Raw genomic sequence first — 23,032 nt, forward strand, 5'->3', positions numbered from 1 at the left:
CAACCGCGGGTCGTTACCAATTTGTAGGAGTTAAGGTTTAGCGTCCAGACCTAGCTATAATATGTGAAGACAAGCGATGGAAATATGAACATTGTGTGACAGTTCAAGAGGGCGCAACTTCTCTAATTTTGTATGTACTTTTTAAGTATATCTTAGACACCAATGACTGTTTTCGAATGGCACGTTATACTGTAGGTCCGGGCTGTCACTGAACATAATTGGCAGTCGTTACGGGTAGAGTCACAAGCCAGTAAGTCTGACATGGGAAAATGCTCGGAGGATGAAATATGTATGTCACCAGTGGATAGCGTAGCAATTTTTTAAATCAATTCATTACTTTTGAAGCCTTTAGTGTATTACAAACATAATGAGAAAATTTCAATTAAATTTCACTGAGATTAAGGTCAAAAGACTGCCGAAAATCTGCCAAAAGGTAAATCGCCAAAACTCGTTTTTTAAGAAAAACACGCGTAAAAATTTTCTAGATTTATTAAAGCTTGTTATAGCATATCTGCAAGTGTAGCACAAAGCTACTAACAATAGAACAGTGACACAGTGACTTAATGACTGCTCAGTGACTGTCACGTCATGAGCTTAGGGTCACTTGAATTCTACTATGCCTATAAAGAAGGAATGGTTTTTGAGTTGGCACGGGATAATCTTTACAGATCCGATTTTGAAGAATGGTTTTTAATTGATAAAGTCTATAGGTACCTATTCTTTTGCTCATTTTTGCTCGATATCTATAAATACGGTACGGAACCCTACGTGAGCGAGTCAAACTCCCACTTGGCCGGTTTTTTTTAATATGTTTTCCTGACCAGGTACTTACATTTCAGTATAGAAAATGCCTTTTATATTGATCATCATCTCAGCCATAGGACGTCCACTGCTGAACATAGGCCTCTCCCTTAGATCTCCATAGATACCTGTTGGAAGCGACCTGCATCCAGCGTTTAAGTATATTGATATTTGTCTTGAAATAAATTAATGTAATTACCTACGACACGCATACATGCACGTAATAAAACTTACTAATTAGTATGTATACTATTATGTTATTATCTAAATGCCTATAGGTCACCTTGTACAAACCTTCATATACTGAACTAAACCGCTTTCTCTCTTACGAAGGTTTTCCAGTTATTTCCGACCGGCATTAGTAATATACGAGAATACTTTTATTCCTAGACGGAAGATATCTATAGGTACAGTAAACTGCATATCAGTGGTAACTGTCATTCACCTTAACTCAATAGTAATAAGTACGATTTTCCTATAAAACTATTACCATTGACCTGAAGTTGACTGTACTAAAACTAGCTTCCGCCAGCGGCTACATTCACGTCCGCGCACCTGAATAAAAAGGCCTATATCTATAACCTACCTCGTTAAATAAGCTATCTTATAGGTACCCGAAAGCGTCTTCGAGTATAACTCCGATATGGTTTGGGAAAAGAGTAGGCAGATGATTAAAAACAAATAGGGATGTGCTGATTCGATTCGTCTCGGTTATGCGGAAGTAATAAATTTATAGGTTACTAGCTTCCGCATGCGGCTTCGCCCGCGCAGAGTTTGGTTATATCGCGTTTCCAAGATAATTCTTCAAAATTCCGGGATAAAAACTATCCCATTTTCTTTCCCAAGGTCAACTCTATCTCTGTACCAATTTTTTTTAAATCAGTACAGTGGTTTAGACGTGAAAGCGTAACAGACAGACAGAATTACTTTCGCATTTATATTATTAGTTAGGATTTGTCTTGAAATAAATAAATGTAATTAGCTAGGACACGCATTCATGCACGTAATAAGACTTACTAATTAGTATGTAGGTACTACTATTATATACAGCCTTGGCCAAAAGTATTGAGCACCCATGACATCTTTCAGTTTTATGCGGAGTATCAAATAGAAATAAAACAAAACTTTTTTTTTATTTGTAATTTACTATTTATTCATTGAAAATTAATATTTTGTGGGTCCACCCTTTGCCTTAATTACAGCAGAAATTATTTTTGGTAAACAGCTAACAAGATTTTTACAGTCTTCAGCAGTAATCGCGTTCGATTCTAGGCGCAGGTAGCGTTTCAATTCTTCTTTGTTGTTAATTGTGTGGCGCCTAACTCGACGCTTTAAAAAACCCCATAAATGTTCTATGGGGTTCAGATCTGGCGACTAGGCAGGCCAGTCAAGAAGCTCTATGCTATTTTCCCGAAACCAAGTCATAGTGCGGGCAGATTTGCGGCAAGGCGCGTTATCCTGTTGGCATTTATCACTATCCATGTTCGTGTCACCGAAAAGTTTCGTGAATGAAGGCAGCAACGCAGTTTCTAGCACATTTATGTACTTAGAAGAGTCCATGCGGCCCTCACACACGAACAATTCGCCAACTCCAGAATCGGTCATGCAACCCCAGGCCGTTATACTGCCGCCGCCGTGTTTTACGGTTGGGACCACACACTCTGGCTTACATTCTTCGTCCACCCGGCGACGCACAAAGGTCAAACCAGGTGTACCAAAAATCTGCAATAAAGAGAAAAATATTGAGTTCCGGAAATAAAAAGAACTTCCTCTATGCGTTTAGAATTTAAACCATTTTATATTATTTTGTGAGGGCATTATATTGACTTACTCGCCTCAAAGTTTCATTCGTCTGACCACACAACATTTGCCCAATCTTCAGCGGTGAAAGTTCGGTGTTGTAAGGCCCATTTGTACCGAGCTTTTTTGTTGCTCTCGGAGAGCCATGGCTTCTTCCTAGCTTTACAGCCTTTCAGACCAGCTTCCTGAAGCCTTCTACGAGTAGTTCGCGCAGAAATTGTTTTCTTCATTTGTTCTGAAAACTCAGCAGCGAGCTCTGAAGATGTTTTTTTTCCTATTTCTTAAAGACTCTCTCAGTAACTGACGATCCTGACGGCCTATGCTGATGCGTTTGCGCCCGGTTCTCGGTCTATTTTGATGTGATCCGGTATCAGAGAATCGCTGAATAGCATAATGCACGGATCCGCTCGAACATTTCACAGTTTTGGAAATCTCTACTTGTGATTTCCCTTGCTCGTGCAGAAGTTGTATCTGCACTCGTCATTCTAAAGAAAGTTCGTTTCATTTTGGCATATCGCAACTATAACACTTAAAACTTTGAAATAAAATACCAAAGGCGCACTAGATCACTGGATGTTGTCACAACGAGCGATGGTAGCGAACTAAAAATTAATTCAAAAATTGTAAAAGACACATTTTTTTGCACCCAGGTGTTTTACTGTCAGCTGCGACATAAGTCATTGTTTTAAAATCTTTGTAGATAACCGATAAAAGAATACTTCATCGATAGGTTCGGGTTTCTCCCATAATTACCGTGGTCTAGCGAAATTTGTAAGGTGCTCAATACTTTTGGCCAAGGCTGTATATATAATCTAAATGCCTATAGGTCACCTTGTACAAACCTTCATTTACTGAACTTGACTGCTTTCTCTCTTACGAAGGTTTTCCAGTTATTTCCGACCGGCATTAGTAATATACGAGAATACTTTTATTCCTAGACGGAAGATATCTATAGGTACAGTAAACTGCACATCAGTCGTAACTGTCATGTACTTTAACTCAATAGTAATAAGTACGATTTTCCTATAAAACTGTTACCACTGACCTGAAGTTGACTGTACTAAAACTAGCTTCCGCCAGCGGCTACATTCACGTTCGCGCACCTGGATAAAAAAGCTCTATAGGCAGTAATATTAGCTTCCGCCAGCGGCTGCATCCACGTATGCGCACATGGATAAAAAGGCCTATATCTATATATAGCCTACCTCATTAAATAAGCTATCTAATACCAAAAGCGTTTTCGAGTCTTACTCCGATAAGGTTTGGGAAAAGGCTAGGCATATGATTTTAAGTAGGGATGTGCTGATTACGGAAATAATATTAATCATTACAACCGAGTTAAATTTGTAGCTAAAATGGTTACTTGTATTTAAAATGCACACTAGATTTCTATAAATCTATAACAAAACTCTAAAAATAATAAATAGATAAAAAAATACTACTACTAAACAAATAAATACCTATAACTTTGTAATACTAAGATAGTCATTAGCTAAACGGCTTAAACTAGGTATTACTTATATTTTCCTGTTGATAATTATCTATTTAGTTTCTATCGCGTAAATAATTCTCACGTGATTTGTATCAATTAATTAAAGATTACAAAGGATTACATTGTAAAATAAAAACGGAATTTCATCATTTTAATTTTAGTAGGTAAGCATAGTCTGGTAATTATCTATATACAAAGATTGATATTGAAAATGTAAATGAAGATTTGTAATTATTGCATAAGTAAAGGACATAATGCGTTTTCTTTTTCGAAATATTTCAATTTTAGTGGTTTTATGAATAGGGTTCCAAATTATCTCTTAAATTGTTATTATATGTTTGATTCTTTTAATGTTCATATTTAATTAAATATGTTTTTAATCTACTATCCAACCAATCTACTTTGAAAAAATCCTGTAAAAACTACATATACCTACAAAAGCAAAATTCTAAAAAAAATATTCATTACCAACTTAAAATTTAAGTAAGCGAAGAGAACCCATTTATTAATTAAAACAATAACTATAAAAGCCTAATGATAATACCTCCCTAATCGATTAACCAAGTTCACTCGCAACAGAAGTCGATAAACCCTAGCACTCGATTAAATCACTCGCATATATCGATTATAACATGCGTCACTCTGACGTATGCGCCGGCCTCGACATACATTAAAAACGTGCGCCTGAGTCTGTTCCTACGATTGTATTGCTCATTGTTTCTTAGTTAGGAGGTAAGGATGATATTTGTTAAAATTAGAAAGCATATAATACAGTTCAATTAATTAATTAGGTATTGAAACCTTGGGAACACCGACCCCAAGTGCCTACAGACCCTTTAGAGTTTGTTAAGCGAGCAGTAGAGTCCACTCGTGACCAAAAGGCAAAGCGGCAAGAATATGCATTGCCATCCAGCGTGGCAATGCAGCCAGCCTTATGGGCACGACCCCCGTTGACAGCGATGAGTTTTTTGACAGGTACATACCTACTTAGTTTTAATACCTTTTTGATTTGTAAATATGTAGATTTAATCTGTAATGTATAAATATTTTGTCTCATGATATAAAATTACTTTAGTTATATGGCCAAGATTAGAAGATGCTTTAAGACCGGATTAAGTGACTTCATCGTGGACCTAATCTTTTCCCCACTATGTTTGAGTCGGCTGCCAGTCTAGTCTAATCAGATGCATCTGGGTACTAGTGTCTTCCATGGAACGACTGCCTATCTGACCTCCTCAACCCAGTTACCCGGACAGCCCAATACCCCTTGGTAAAACTGGTGTCAGTCTTACTGGCTTCTGACTACCCGTAACGACTGCCAAGGATGTTAAATGACACGCACGGAAATTAGCGTATAAAAATAAACGATTAGACTTTAACCTACAGTATATACTTGATAACCCCTCTGTAGAACCATTCACAATCATAATCTACATTCCTCGTATCACTAAAAACATTCAAAAGATTAAGATAAAGGTAAAAGATAACAGCTCTAGTATTTACACGGTTATTCAAAAGATTAGCACTATCTTTGTCTGTCGCCGTTATGTATGACTAGCTTTCGCCGGCGGTTTCACCCTCGTCCTATTAGCACTATTTTACGTAGGTACCTGGATAAAAAGTATAGCCTCCATCGATAAATGGACTGTGGCACTATCATTTCAAATGATAAATAGTAGTTCCTGGGTTTAGCTTGTTAAAATATACAACATTTTCAGGTTTAGAACATAACTAGATTCAGCCTTTACAACAGCAACTCATTACAATTGTTTAAAAAGTTTTCATTATGATATTCTTATATCCTGATTCAGGTAGGCATAAGCTATACTGCCAAGTTGTATCGAAATCCGTTTAACCATTTACGTAAAGAAATAAGGATGAAACTCACTCACACAAACAAATTAATTTTATTATTAAACATAGAGATAAAATAAGAGGTATGATTTTCACGAAGACTATGATTGTCACGGGCAAACCACGCCTTCACAAATAGGTGTGTTCAACAACGTAATTAACACTATTTAGTTAGCTTATACTAAGTACCTCTATGTGTGGCGTGATGTAGTAAATGATAAGATTAGTTATGTATATCAAGAATAACTGTTTTTCCAGTAAATAGTGTTTTACGTGGGGTGACTTGGCGTTCAATTTTATAAGGTAAGATTACCTTACGATAAGAGTGTCGTAGAATTTTCTACGGTTTTTAAGCCTCTCAAGTATGAGTTATGAGTTAGGCAAGTATCAATTTAATGTAAGTATATGTAATATGAAGTTTCAATTGTATCTTGGATACCAATGACTACATAAAGGTGAAGGAAAACATCCTGACCACCTGGACTTTACAGTCTGAAATCGCTAATCTACCTCTAGCAAACATGGTGATTATCGTTTCCTTCTTTGTATGAGAAGACACCTATGACCACAAGAGAGACAATATAATGGCTGATGATGATTCTAAACCAATAATAAACAAGTAATATTAGTTCGTAGACCGACCCAGATGAAAAATATAAGTAATCTGGAAACCTACTTTGGATAGTAAGAGGTTAATTATACATTCCTAGTCTAAGAGGTAATAAGGGTAAATTCTAGAACCATTCATCCCACCAAGCACTAATGTGAATTAATTCCACTTGTAGAAAAAACCAACATAAAAAACTACCTTGAAACATAAAAACGCCTTATAAAAACCATAGCTCGTCTATTTCTAAGCAAAAGCAATATTGCATCTATCGAATTAAACCTCTCTCGCCCACGTCGGTATAAAAGTACCCAACCACGGAGGAAGAAAAGATAGCGGAGATGCCATAAGGAAGGTAGGTCAGGTGCCTTCTTGTAGGTCAAGTAGCGTACGGTAGGCGTGATCAGTTACTAGAACTAACGAGGCTTTTGTGTTCCTTTACAATTCAAAAACAATGGTCTTGATTGATTGGTGATTTGGTTTAAAAAACAAAGCATGTAAGAACGGAGCGGAGTATCGTTTCTCGTCCCCCGAACACCCGCATGTTGTCGCGCTACTTTCTTAGGAGATTTTGCGCTATGACATCTCCGCTAGTGATTTTGTTCTCCATGATAAAAAGGCATCCACTAGGCAAAAGTAAAAATAGATGTAATAACTAGGAAAGGGAGGAGATTACCTAGGATTATATCTATAAATAAACTCTTATAACATGGGGATTTGTGAAGAAATTGTGGTCTGAAGTTATTCGTATTTAATTTGTTAATGTCAATATTAATGTTCGCAATATTACAAAGAAAAAGAGTTTGTACCTTATTTTCTACGGGTTTTTGTACTGAAAATTTCCTTCAGAATTAGTTAGCCCATTTATCGAGGAAGGTTATGGGCTACTTTCTATACGGGTATACAAAATAGCTCCTTCGCGGGTGAAACTGCTGGTGGAAGCTAGTAACAGCCGCAATTAGGTTAACAATTCATTTGTTTTTTAAGTATAAAGTTTCTGTTTTTTTTCCTTATCGAGTGAGCTTAAGCTTGTATCAGAGTTTTCTCAAATCCGCCTGACGGCCTCTGACGTGGAATTGTCACAACGACTGCTACTGAGTAGCATTCGGGGACGGCTTTCATTCCTCTTCCTGAGATTAGTGCATTCAAGCAGATTTTTTTCGCTTGAACACGCATTCCGGAACTATATCCGATTTTAAAAAGTATATTTGTGTTATTAGATAGATATCCCATTTATTGAAGAAGGCTTATATGCTATAGAAAATTTGAACTCTGACATTCAAAATAAGTTAAGGTCTGGCTATCATTTGAACGTATTTGGCAGTCGTAACAGGTAGTCAGAAGCCAGTAAGTCTGACAACCAGTCAAGGGATGGCGGGTGATCCAGGTTGAGGATTTCAGATAAGCGTTTGATCCACGTGGCACACTGGTACTCAGCTGCATCTGGTTAGACTGGAAGCCGACCCCAACATAGTTGGGCAAAAGCTCGGGAGATGAGATAGCTAAGCCATTTATTGAGAAAAGCTACGGAAAAATTTAAGTCTAATGGACCAGTGCTCTGATGAATTAGTGTTAGAGTAACTATTTAATTATATGTGGTAATGCTACGTAAAATTTTTGGAAAGCACATATGTACATATGTATGTAGTTATGACATGTAAAAGATCATTCAGTTTCTGGAAGGAGCGTAGTATCTACATATATACATAGTATCTAGATATAGTAGAATGCTCATCTCGTCTCGAGAATATTGCCTGGCGACCTCCTTGTTGCTACGCAGGCTTATAAGGCTCGCCACACACCCACGACTGCACTTGAAAGTTATTGCGATTTTTTATAAGTAGCATTCGTGGCCGGGAAAAGTTTAGTTTTTGCAAAAATATATATATGAAGGTTGTAATTAAAGAAAAATTAAATTTATTTATGGATTATATAGATTTCTTAATTATGTTAAAAGGGTACATCATTTAGAAATTAATGAATTAAAAACATTATGTTATTTTAAAAGGTAAAGACACAGGTTCTCAACTTAAACTTACTTTCTATCTGGTGTTGTCACCTGTTTTTTCTGGAAGTCGGTTTAAGAAAGATTTTATTATAAAGGAGTAAGACATCCTTTTATCTCTTTCATTAATCAATATGTTATTAAAATTAATCGTCTGGATCCGACAGGTTGTAATCATTATCAGTTCAATTATAATCATTTTGATGTACTATTTTTAGCAATAGGGTAAGGTACCATCCCCAAAATTTACTTACCTAGTGAGAAGTCGTTCTTACAATTTTAGTCCTACCTAGGTACTCGGCTGCTTTATAACCGACTTCAAAGAAGGATGAGGCGGCTGAGGCGACAGAGATGACTTTTTTTCTGAAAGAAAGACAAATTATGTGACTATCCTTTTAATGGGACAATAAACATGGCTTGAATGAATGATGGAACAAATAAATACATCGCTTACCTCGATGATAATTGTTTTATCTAAAGCGAAATCACAGTTTTGAAAATAAAACTTTTTTTTACGTAACACGACATAATCTGAGCTCCAAATACTACGACAAATAAATCGCAAATGTACAACGCCCCTACTTCAGGATACAAAGTCCGCACATTGATTGCACGCTCGCAAGTCATTTGTGCAGTCGCCATGCTGTCTAATGCACTTGCAATTGACATCTGAACTCTCGCGTTTGTTCCTTAATCTATATTTATTTATTCATCTACATATAGGTATTGTATCTATCCTTTGGTTGGTTACTGAATATAGCAACTTGACAGTACCTACATACTTTTATGGGGCTGATTTCAAAATTGTATCTCGCATAAACAATTCAAAAGATTCAAGAGATAGTAAGTTGGCATAGAAGTCCGAAACCTAGAAATACCTATGTATCCATAAAAATTTGGTATTATAAAAATTGCTACAAAATAATCGCAAGTGTACCACGGCCCTTCTGAAGGATACAAAGTCCGCTCATTGATTGCACACTCGCAAGTCATTTGTGCAGTCGCCATGCTGTCTAATGCACTTGCAATTGACATCTGAACTCTCGCGTTTGTCGCGTGACGGTCTGATGAAACTATTTCATATGTTGCGTTTGATACCGTTTTGTTTGTGGGTTTGTGCCAAGGGTTTAGTTGTGGGTATACAATTTTGACATACCTACATAAAGTCATTAATGTTAATGTAATTAGACTGTGTACTCATAATTTTTGACGTAAGATGAAGTCCAAAATCTAGACAGTATTACTTACCTACTAAGTTAAAAAGACACTGGTACTCAGCTGCATCTTGATAGTAGACGGATAGCTAACCTCAACATAGTTGGGAAAAGGTAGATAATGAGTTATTTACGTACTGAAAATAATATAAACATCAAATATGTAAGATACAAAAGCAATAAAAATTAGTTCCCGTAACGGAACAAAAAGTAGCCTATACCTTTTCTTAGGCACTAGACAATCTGCGTACTAAAGTTCTTTTAGAATAATTTTGGCGTGAAAGCGTTTATAATATTAAGTAAGGATTAGTTCTGTTCCTAATTAACCTTGAAACTAAACAAAATCTCTGTAGCAACGATAAATCTAGCTAAAGACCTTCAAAATAGGCTCAAACTCAGACTTGAACAAAATCTATAATTCATACTATGAATTTCATGAAGAAAACCTTGAAACTATGAAATATTACGGCATTTGTCACGTTTTGTTAGTCACGGTGCTGGACACCTGAATTTCAGCTTACCGTTATTTCTTTCATAAGATGAAGATATTAAGATTATCATCGGCCTTTTTATCGTCCCACTGCTGGGCTGCGGCCTCCTCTCACACGGAGAATGATTGAGCGTTAATCACCACGCTTGCTCAATGCGGGTTGGTGATTTCAGACTTAACTGTCCAGGTTTCTTCAAAATGTTTTCTTTCACCTTCAGTTAATGATTAGTATTCAAGATATACTTAGAAAGTATGTATAACTGAGAAAAGTTACAATGGTGCTTGCCTGACCTGGAATTCTATATCCTGACCTGTAATACTTATATCTGTGGGCCATAGTAGCCTGATAAATAAATAAAATGCTTCTCAATAATACACATTTTCCTTAATTTTACCTCCTTTATGTGTGCATTATAATAACAATAAAAAATTGTGACGTAAACTCGTAATGACGAAAGATAGCACACCAAATATTTGCACACCATATTTATTAAAACAATACTTTAATAGTTATCGACGTAATGATTTCATCATTATGTATTTAATAAGTGTTTATCAAAATGCAAATTAATCTATAAAATAAAAATGAATCGCAAAATGTGTTGGTAAGCGCATAACTCAACAACGCCTGGACCAATTTGGCTAATTCTTTTTTTGTTGTGTTTGTTATTGTTAGGAGAAGGTTCTTATGAAAAAAAAGTAGATTACCTATAGTACATTTGAAGAGCTCCAGCCAGTAAGCCAGTAAGTCTGACACTAGTCTAACCAAGGGGTATTGGGTTGCCCGGGTAACTGGGTTGAGGAGGTCAGATAGGGCAGTCGCTCTTTGTAAAACACTGGTACTCAGCTTCATGTGGTTAGACTGGAAGCCGACACCAACGTAGTTGGTCAAAGTCCTATCTCCAGTAAATATGTAAATGAACAGATAGGTTATTGGAATCCGCCGTTAATCCATACAAGTACTTAACTCTTTGATACACGAGGACAATTATGATCCAATTGTGTCGACGCGTGGTAATAATGGCTAACAATTGTGTGACGTAACTCTCACAAATTAACTGTTTTGTCATAGTCAAGACACGTGTATGTAGGGATGAAGAAAATTGTAGGTATTAAGTTTTTATTGTTTTTTTTTTTGGGAAATTCAGTAATAATGTGAATTGAAATCGTTACCAAAAACTCATTACATTATGATAAAGTCCTTCGTCGCATAAGTACTTAGATCATTCCGTCGTTTCAGCCGAAAGACATCCTACTGGACTCAACCTAGCGTTTGGTTCGAATAAAATACGGGAACTATATTTTTTGTCACCAAAATTTAGATTTGTCATCAAGTTGTATCACCTAATAAATAGATCTATCGCCACGAAATATTTTCGTTCTCAGATAAACAAAGAGTGTTCCCAGGTATGAATTACCAAATTATTGTTAATATAATGTGTAAAATATGAGATGGATTACCAATAAAATTGAAGTGCATTACATGAATATAAACTTCGTTCTTATAATAATAGTTTTATTACTTAAATAATAGCTTGGTGCTCAGAATGGTAGATCTGTCACCAAATAAATCGATTAATCGATCCCTGACTGCGACTCCTTTTTATTTGTTATTTTGTCACCAATACAGTAGTTACATTTTATTTCGTTAAGTTATTAAAATCATGTATTCGTTACCGATTTAATACATCAGTTTATAATTTTAATGAAAATATGTTCAAAGGGAAGAGCAATGGAAGGGAGACAAATTGGCGCGTTTCGGGCCTCAAAGAATGGGTTGTAGGTTGGTTGTACGATGCGCGGCGCGGGTAGCGAGATACAAGATTACGTTCATTGTTGTGGGTGCATTTTATTAGCCCCCCACCGGAAGCAAAAAATTTACTTATTGGCCAGAAAAGAAAAAGGGGGCGCCTTTCAAAATCCAAACCAGCGCTGATTATTCAGTGATTGATTTTTTTAACAATAAATATTGATTATTTTTGACTTTAATTAAGTGTTTTATTTACTATTCAGCTAGAAATTTAATTTAAATATATTTATACTACCTGTGGAAATTAAGACCCTTGGGGGAGGCACATGGCCAGTTAAGTAGTAGACTCTTTTGGTTCAAAGGATGATGACGACTACCCTACATTTTTAGACCTTCATGAAATTTTCTAGTGAAATAATATATGATTTATTGGTGATCTCTTTAAATTAGTTTGCTTAAATACTATTAGGACAAACCTATTATAATACATACAAAACCATTTATTTGGTACTTGACCCCATATCTCCATGATTTTCGGTAATTTATTGTGGAATTGATTTTATATTGTTTGGTGATACATTTTGGTGACAAATCTACTATTTTGAGGGCAAACCCTATTATTTAAGAAACACAAAATGAATTAAATTGGTGACAGCTTAAATCATACCCATAAAATACACCTACACGAAAATATCTTCTTCTTTCTTCAAAAAGGTTCAAAAATGACCACATTATTTCCGTATAGATTTCACAATGACCACATCGAATTAAGATTCATTTCTGCAGTCGGTTGAAGACAAGAAAAGTCTCATAAAAAATCATATAAAATGCACATAAAATTAAATAGCATTTCTTACTAATTCAAGGAAAGAAAGACGATTAATTCATTTACTATAACAGTACTGGGACCCATACACATTAGAATGCATTTAAGTGTGCTAACTGTAAATTGAATAACTTTAAAAATGTATCTAAGTACGTATACTTTAATATAGTATGGAGATAGATACACTGATCATAGTTTGTATAGTTAAGCTACTGAACGTACGGAATTCTCAAAAAAAATATTTTGCATGTGAATTATATCTTCTGCCGAGCCTTTTCCCAACTATGTTAAAGAAGGCTTCCAGTCTCAGGACTAGTCCTTTACACAGAGCGACTGCTTATCTGACCTCCTCAACCCAGTCACCCGAGCACCCTACTACTTCGTAAGACTAATTGTGGCTGAAAACTTTCTGGCTTTTGAATGCCATTAAGACAACCAGTCTTATGTAGAGGTATTAAGTTGCCCAGGTAACTGGGTTGAGGAGTTCAGATAAGCAGTCGCTCCTTGTAAAACACTGGTACTCAGCTGTATCCCGTTACACTGGAAGCTGACCCCGACATAGTTTTGAAAAGGCAGATGTCATCATCATCATCAGCCTATCGCAATCCACTGCTGGACATAGGCCACTCCAAGTGCACGCCACTGAGATCGATTTTCGGCTTCTCGCATCCAGCTCCTGCCAGCCGTCTTACGCAAGTGGGCTGACCATATTAGCCGAAGAACCGATAATCGTTGGGGGTAAACGAGTTCTAGAGTGGAGAAAAGGCAGATGATGAAAACAAAAATAAATGTCCCAAGTTAATATTCTTAGCTTTCTAACCAATGCTTAGCGTATTCCTCGAATGACGTAAATGCAAAGTGCATGGTATGCAATGCAACAACCTGACCTATATACTCTGAACGTCAGTAATACATCTACATAATTGACTTGGCTTTCCTTTTGGGAATAGCAGATAGCTTTCTTTAGTTATTGCTAGAGATATGAGAATGTTCTTCATCTCGCAATTTAAATGAAAAAAATATGTGTATACTCCTGAGACCTGTAAAAATTTTGATTCGATTATAAGTAAATTAAAATTAGAGATCTATACATGCAGATGTAGACCTACCGATTATAAAGTCCTTGATAGAAAGAAAACTCTCCGCGAACCCGACTAAAAAGCCTAGTCTATAAACTTCTGCAATAAATAGGCTATTTAACACTAAAGTAATTTATCTAATCGGTCCCATAGTTCCTGCATTAAGTGAGCTATAACGAAAAAACTCTTCAGCTTTATAATTTTACGATTACTCTTATTAGTCTCATTAGTCTCTTCTTAGAGGCATTATCTTTCTCCATTCCCAAAGCCCCACACTTTGATCCAACCAGAAGAGCTTTATAACAACTTAACCAAGTAACCTTGTAAGAAATTTTCCACATCATAACCCTGACATCATGAATGGAACTTCACTGAATCATTGATTTCCAAGAAATCTTATCCATCAAGGCTATCGTTGGAAAAAAACTATACATAAGCACAAACCACGGAGGAAGGAAAGATAGCGGAGATGCCATAAGGAAGGTAGGTCAGGCGCCTTCTTGTAGGTCAAGCAACGTATGGTAGGCGTGATCAGTTACTAGAACTAACGAGACGTTCGGGTTCCTTGTCAAATTAAAGCTAATCTGTCAAAGATTGGTCTTAAAAAGAATTGACGGGTTCCATAGAAGACGTATAAGGGTGGAGCTAGTAACGTTCCTCGTCCCTCGAACACACGCATTTTGTCTCGCTAATTTCTTAGCAGATTTTGCGTTATGACATCTCCGCTAGTCATTATGATCTCCATGAAAAAAAGTGAAGTATAAAGAAAGTTTTTGCATAACCACGAACATCTGGCTTTCCAAACGCTTTACTTTTTTTGTTTGACGAGCTCCGTGGTGCTGACAAAAAATAAAACAGGTCAAGATCAAGGTTGGCTTTAGGCTTGCGCTGTGGGTTTACTTGTGAAAGTATTGGATTTTATTGAAGAAGATTTTTAAATAGTTAAGTTAAGTAATTCGTGGTTAGTAATTTTAAGGACCTTGCGATGAGAGAGCAATCTGCTATGACTGTAAATATATCAAGTTGCAGTGTAAAAAATTGGTAACGGAAAACCAAAGCTGATGTATATTTTTGTTTGTATGTTTGATTGAACGCGCTTGTATTGGGAACTACAAAACGGATTTGTAATATTCTTTCAGTGTTAGAAAGCCCATTTTTCTAGGATGTTTATAGTCTACTTTTTATCTAGGTATATGTAGCTACTACGGGTCGTGGATGAAACCTTTTACCACCTAGTTACTATAATATGAACATGTATAGTACACACGAAAATACACAATTCTGAAAAGAAACCATATCTCTTTAGAAGCTACAGCACTTGAATTCCAAGATGGCAATTTTTTTTCTGACGTACAAACTGACACCCCCCAATCGTTACACATAGTAAGGTCAACGCGAAACCAGTTCTGTACAGCTTACGTCATATTACACCTCCAGCACTTTTTTATTTTACTTTTTTTTTCGAAAAATAAATAACTTTAGTGCGCAGCGAAGAAATGTTCGCCTAGTAACGTTATGGGTGTTTGTTTTTAGGTTCCGTAGCTTATTTTAAGCGTTATAATCCTGTTTAAGTTTTGTTACTAAGTGACAGCCGCTTGGGTCGATTGGTCATAAGGTTCAGCAATGCTTAGCGTGGTCTATGGATGGGTGACCATCTTGTCATGATGAGTTGCTCCGTGTTTCGGATAGCACGTTAAATAAGTGAGCCCAGGCTGTCATTTGAACATCTTTGACGGTCATTACGGATGGTCTAAAGCCAATAGTATGGTAGCCAATCTTACCAAAGGTAATCCGGGTACTTAACTGGATTGAGGAGAACAGTTAGGCAGTCGCTCCATGTAAAGCACTGGTACTCAGCTGCACCCGTTTAGACTGGAAAAGTCGACCCCAACATAGTAGGGAAAAGGCCAGGCAGATGATTTTCATTCAACTGATATCAGTAAGCAATTATTTAAGTATTTAACGGTGAGAGAACTTACCTAACTATGTATGGATGTCCTATCTACCTATGTCATGTATGTCTCACAGTCTGTCTATTTGACTCATAACGTCTGTCGATAAGACAGGCTAGACTATTGTCATGCAGGATCATATTTCTATTTAGACTAGACGACATTTTACAACGCTTGAAAGAAAGACGACTCAAATATTATCCCAGGCTTTTACCTACCGACGCTGTTATATTATTTATTCATTTTCAAAATGGTTAATTTACAATCTACTGAAGCTTTTACCAATCCATTTTATTGCTTGAAAGACAACATAACCTCAAAATATATGAAAAAATAAAGTCTAAAGGGAAGTTTATCCCAAAAATACGTGTATTGTATTATAAATTAATATTTGATCTCTAATACTCTTAAAAGATGTACTTTCACGTCTTTCAATGCTTCCTTCACACCTGCCAGTTGCGTTTTTTCGCGCTCTTTTTGTCGGCCATGTTTTTTCTTCGTTTTTTTTTTAAACGTCGCGTTCTCTGACTCATTCGTATAATGCGAAGCTTTCTTGACAGTGATGTTGTGTAATCAAAAAAGTTTTTATTTCGTTAATTATATTTGACAAGTTGCCGGTTTTTGTTTGGGCTCTTTATTTCTTTTTTTAAAAGGTGAGTGTTCTTTTTTTAAGTTTTTTTTTTATTAGTGGTTTGCGGTTTTCTTTTATCGTTTTTTTTCCTTGCGTTTTTTGTGTTATGTATTATGTCATATTTAGGAGGTATATCGTTTTTCCTTTCAGTTTAAAATCTAAAAATAACATTAGGTGCCTATGATTGAGCAAATACTTATTGCTATATTTTTCAACATATTCGTTACATTTTAAATATTAAATATAAGAAACATTTAAAAATCATGATAATATTAAAGCTACTGGAACCAAGTGGAGTACGGTTTAATTAATGATTTAATAGGCAATGTAAATTAAAATAGAGTAACAATTATTTTTTGTATGAGTATATATTACCACAAAAATTACTACGTTATTATAACAAGTTTTTTTTTTAATAATTAACTAATCGTTTTTATAACAATAATTACGTGTAAGATAATTATATGAAGCAACTGATAATATCTTTAGGGATGTATTCTGTATTGAAATAATTTCAATAAAACTAATAAATATATGTTATGTTGTTACTAATAATAAATAAAAAAGGGTAGTATTTAAACGCAAATCAAAAAATATCCTTTTTCTATGCAATAAGATTCCGAATTCACATCAAAATTACTGATTGCACAGCAAAATATTCAACTCAAAATATCACTAAACACACTACAATTTATTTTCGCAGCGTACAGCGATTTTTCCTAAAGCAAAAGCTTTTTCATCAATGCACAGCTAATAATCTTAATGCACATTATACATGTTAACTCTTTTTCTTTCAAATATAGCTTCTATTTTTATATTATTTACAGCAGTTTTTCTGAATAAAACAGCATTTTATTAGTCACAGTCATCTTATTATTTATTAATTACCACATAATGAGATCAGCAAAAAAATATAAAATTAAATACAAAATTGTGATTTATTGAATTATTAATAAGCGTCCACGCTTCCTTTTTTGCCCAATAGGCACATTTTTAGCTTCTGCCGGTGGCGCCATGTACTTGAGTCGGATCGCAAGTCCGATGATATGCTTGCACATATAGATCAAATGGGGCAGGTGCATTTTTAGTAATTGTCAGTACTTCCTTTTGGCATACATTTCATATTAGTAGTCATTAAAAGGCAGAACTATCATATTTCAGAATGTTTATAGTCAGAATCATCTTTTGGCATAGTTTTGGAATTTTTATTTTCCTGTAAGAAGCATGCAAACAAGCCTGAAGCATGCAACATGCAGCAAGCATGGCTTCTGTCACGGCTCCGGCGCTGCGTGGCTCCGGCGGTCCCATGCGAGCTTATCGTCGCAGATGGTTTTCACGCTCACCACCGCAGCTTCGGCTTACTGGCCGGCAGAGCCGGCCAGCCTCAGCCGCGGCGGCGAGCCTTAAAACTACCTGCGCCTCAGCTCGCAGGCCGCCTCGCCCCTCCGCGCCTACGCGGTTTTGAATTGCACTCTAGGGGTAGGGCAAACAAGACTACGAGGAGTCGGTTTTGCAGCGATTCGTTTTCGTTACTAGCTTCAATTTTTCAGTTAATTTGTTCTGCTTTTAGAAATAATGCAATGTGACAGGTTTTTTTTGTTATAATAATCATAAAATTTGCCGAGCATGGCTTCTTGAAAATTAAGACAAATATGATGAACAGGTTTTGTTGTACTTACTGATTAATATGCGACTGGGATAGTTATTTTGCTATGAAATATGGAAAATTTGCTGTGCAGTCAGTATTTAATGCTTGTATGTAGTATTTTTGTACAAGAATAAATTTAACTGTATTGCATTATAAGGAAAAAAGTAATGTCATATTGATGTATAATTTCGAATTATCTGTAGTTTGAGTTTTGTTAAACATTTAGTTTATTTGTAGTGAAGTAAGTTATTTGATGTAAAAAAGAATATAAATGATGAGTATTTATTGATAGGCGATTATTTATTTGATATGCAATTTATAATATCCCAATAAAAAAAAGCGTGTAAAAATGTATGTTAGGTATGTATTATTGAAAAATCTGAAAATTATAACATAGGTCTGCTGAACTGAATACCATATAGTGATAAATTTCATTTTGAAAATTGGGATAGAACATAAAAAAGATTGGTATTATAGTCAAAGGCGTCTATATTGTTAGAAATAAAAAGGTCATTTTCAGCCAAGCGAAAGTTTAAAATTAGATTCCATAACTCGTAGATTAGCGACATAAAATACTGCTAATAATCACCATCCGCCTTTTTGCTGTCCTACTGTAGGGCTGTGACCTCTTCTTATACAGAGAAGGAATAAGCGCTAATCACCACTCATGCTCAAGGCTCAAGGATCAATGATATCAGATAAAGTCCAGGTTTCTTCAAGATCCCCTTTACATTTACTCTGCCACTGTTGTCCGTGATACATATACTAGCCATGCGAACCACAGCCATTAGTGACAGTGTTTCGGATGGCACGTTAAACTGTAGGTTCCAGCTGCTGTCATTGAACATCCTTGGGAGTCGTTACGGGTAGTCAGAAGCCAGTAAGTCTGACACCAGTGTAACCAAGGGGTATTGGGTTGCCCGGGTAACTGGGTTGGGGAGGTCAGATACGGCAGTCGCTCCTTGTAAAACGCTGGTACTCAGCTGAATCCGGTTAAACTGGAAGCCGACCCCAACATAGTTGGGAAAAAGGCTCGGAGGATGATGACAATAAAATCTTAGCATACTATGTACTCTACTTTTATGTTGCTACCCAAAATCAAATTCAAAAACCATCGACAAACAAAAAAAAACCGTTACAAACACAACACTATTACGACAATTATTATATTAAAAATCGAATTACAAAAACATTATACTTTTTAATACGTAATTCTAATAGCCGTTACTGAAATTGAGTTATGAATTATTGACTCTAGCCTACCTTTCTAAAATCAACCTTGTAGTGAAGATTTAAGGTTGAAATTCCCTTGGCAAGTTAAGATCGTAAATAACATTATGCTTGGTTAAAAGATTAATTTTATTACTTTAATGACGGGTCCTCAAGTCTGGGAATGATTTAAGACATGACTTTTTATACGGAATGTGTACGAAGGTGATCCAATGAACACGTGCTTTTGAATTTAATTTTCGAACTGGGGTTCTCAAAGTTTCGTTTTTGTTACTTATTTTAAATTTGAATTTGACATTAGCTGTATAGATATATGTTTGTTAATCTCTATTCACAAAAAGTAACGGATGGATAAGTTATAGAAATCTGCAGCAAGTGGTTATTAAATAACTATTTAAAGGGACATATACAATTTATTTGGATCGCCATTATTTTTCAAAAAACCTCTCCCTTGTTTACGCCACTTAATTACGGATTATTGTTTTTCCCGGAAAAAGCGAAGAATAGAAGTGAAAAATTGTCTTAAACTCTTATTGAAAACTGTAATGCGTATTATGGAACCGTTACTGGTATCCTCTGCCTAGCCCTTTTCTCTTTTCATAATCTCAATTCCACACCATTTCTACTAGATGCTCAATTTTTGCTTTACACTCAAGCACTTATACGAACATTTAATTAACATCAAGCTTGCATCAAGAAGCTACACATAAAACATGCAAACATTGATGTTAAAAGGTGCAAGAAGGATGCACAGAAGGTCACAAAACGAGACAACTGCATAATAAATTATCCAACTACCATCCATCACACACAACGATTTAAACGCGCAATTTCTTTCATAATATTGGCTTAACAATAACTGATGGCTACAATGGGAAGGATAACATGATTTAACTCGGGATGTAAACAGAATTCAAGGGCGCTTTCCTTTGATTAAATGATGTAACAATATGGCTGGCAAATTGCAGGGGTGCGGATGTAAAAAAAGAAAGTTAATACGGGTTAAGTCCAGTCGGATTGGTATGTGAATGGTTCCGCACTGTATTAATAATCAGAGTACCTAACTAAGAAAGGTTTTGGAAAGGGCTTTAATTTATTTAATTCTAACTAATATTTATGTAGGTAATATTTACGTATTGTTTATGTAGGTATTATACAGAAATTAAAATGGAAGAAAACAGCTGTATATTTACAGCTGTTTTCTTCCATTTTAATTTCTGTTTCCTTTGCTTTTTTTACACACTGTCTACATCTCTTTTATTCTCTTTTTCCTTTCGCAGGTATGCTGGAAGAGATTTCTTAAGAAATAAGCATTACCTTTGTAAATTCTTTCTTTCCTGTCATCTTTCTTTATTATGTGTGTGTACAAAAATTTGTAAATAAATAAATAAATTATAAATGTGAAAGTAAGTCTGACTGTCTGTCTAATGTGTGTGTGTCTGCTTTGAAATCGTCAACCCACATTGAGCAAGCGTGGTGGTTTATGCTCAATCCTTCTCTGTGTGAGAGAAGGCCTTTAAAATCAATCTTGAAATAAAACCGGCTTCAATAATTTACCTAAAATCTTCTTCTCAATCTGAAAAATTGAAAAAATCTGAAAACCGCATCAAATCTATCTGAGAACATACATCTGAGAAAAGGTTAGTTTTATTTATACCTACACTATATATATTACTACTACTATATATAAGGTTAATCTGAGAACCTCATGTTGAACCACACAAAATAATTTACCTCTATACGGGACCATAACTTCATAACTCAAAGACAATTGACCAATTACTCTTGATCTTGAACTCGTTGAAGGTCAAGGTTAGATTTGACATTTGTCATTGCCACTCATTGGGTCAATCCAAGATGGCGGCGAAGGGATGTGGGCAATATCCTGCTTGCGTAACATGACTAATTTTAATGGTCCTTTTTACGATTTGCTGTGTAGAATGAGTGTGTTCCTTTTTTTGTGTAGGTAAGTTTATTTGGTAGGTACCCTTTTTGTAAAGCCGTACGTTCCTTTTTTATGAGTTTATTATGTACCTAAAAAACTAATCAATTAATATGTAGGTAGGTAGGTAAATGCTATAAGTAGGTAGACGTTGGATTTTGGAAACAATGAATTTGGAAAAATCTCATTATCTTCACTATTTTTTAATGTTACACACTAAAGCCTATCTGGTCTCCTCAACCCGGGCAACCCCAATACCCCTTGGTAACACTGGTTGTTAAACTTTCTGGCAACTCACTGCCCGTAAAGACTGCCAAAGACATTCAAATGACAACTGATAACCACATTAGCCCACTGTCCAAAACACTGAAGCTGTTATGATGAACTTGTGATGACATAGATGGTCACCTATCCACGGACTTGCTGAACCTTATGATCAACCCTCGCAAACTCTTTAAAACAACCGTTTTCAAGCTCTTTCTAAAATATTATTAAACACTATACAGCCAAGTAGACTTTTACAAATCAAATTATCAGATATCTAACACTAGTTTCTGCCCACGGCTACACTCGCGACCCATTACCACTACTTCACACTCCTAAATAAAAAAATGCCTATCCCTATGCCTATATAACCTTCTTCGATAAGTAAACCATCTAACACAGAAAGATTTTTTAAATCAGACCGTCATTCCAGAGATTAACGCACACAAACCAACTATTCACCTAATATTAATATTATATTAGTATACATTTTACAAAACTTTGACAACCACAGCACACATGAGTCACTGCTTCAATCATACATATAAAAGAAATGTTATAAACTGATCGCGATTCCAGTTCAGAAACCGCGATTGATATGAGTGTGTACGGAGCTTTAGCGTGTCATGTGTTCTCGCCATTAGATTTTGTTATTAAATAATACGTTATATTGACTGTGTGATTTATTTTGTGAGAAGGACCATTGGCATATATTTTTTTGGATTTTTTCGGTGAGTGATTTTTAATTAAAAATTGAATTATTATAGCGATTGAATTATAAGTAAAAACGATTAATAAAAAATAATGATATTGTAACCATTCTTATTCTGTTAATATTTTTTTCATGTGATCATATGTATAAAAAAAATCTAATAATTATGTATATTACGACACTAGTAAATATTTATATAGTGTTTGTTTATCCTACATTATATCCTTTGGATGTACTTATTTGTTTCGCAAACTTATCTCCAAAATTACTCTACAGGACTGGTAAAAAATTATAACGTATAGGTAGACTTAAATCAAAGACCAACTACAGCCATCACAAGCTGGTTAAACATCATCATCTCCCGGGCCAAAGCTGGTCAAACAAAATGAAATATTTATGTAAATTGTAAAGGGTATAAGAATCTTCATAAAAAGTCGGTTTTCATGTCTGTTAAAAATGGATTATTTTACTAATCACTAATTTTCCCGCGGTTTCACCGGGGAAAACTTCTTCGCCTATTGGTATAAAATAAAGCCTATGTGACTCTGGAAGAGTTTAGCTTTCCAACAGTGAAAGATTTTTTTAATTGGTCCAGTAGATTTTCAGTCCATTAAAAACAAACAATCCAAAATACATACAACATTTTCGTCTTTATAATAGGTATTGGTATAGATATAGACTAGCTTCCGCAAGAGGTAAAAACAAAATATGTATCTAATTTGGTACACACACACA

At 35.4% G+C, this 23,032-nt stretch overlaps 1 protein-coding gene across 3 annotated transcripts in view; it reads left to right on the forward strand.

Moving 5' to 3' along the window:
• LOC110377993 (neural/ectodermal development factor IMP-L2) overlaps positions 1–23,032 on the forward strand; it is an 80,724-nt gene that overhangs the window by 21,858 nt on the left and 35,834 nt on the right. The window contains exon 1 of one of the 3 annotated variants that reach the window (XM_049851788.2): positions 16,414–16,523. The exons of 1 other annotated variant lie outside the window; for it this stretch is intronic. The gene's annotated coding sequence lies outside the window, so the exon portion shown is untranslated. Of the gene's footprint in view, positions 1–16,413; positions 16,524–22,166; positions 22,317–23,032 lie in introns of those variants that run through there. One more of the 3 variants, XM_064042366.1, reaches the window with a different exon arrangement.

Source organism: Helicoverpa armigera, chromosome 28 (assembly GCF_030705265.1).
Source record: "Helicoverpa armigera isolate CAAS_96S chromosome 28, ASM3070526v1, whole genome shotgun sequence".
NCBI lineage: Eukaryota > Metazoa > Arthropoda > Insecta > Lepidoptera > Noctuidae > Helicoverpa > Helicoverpa armigera.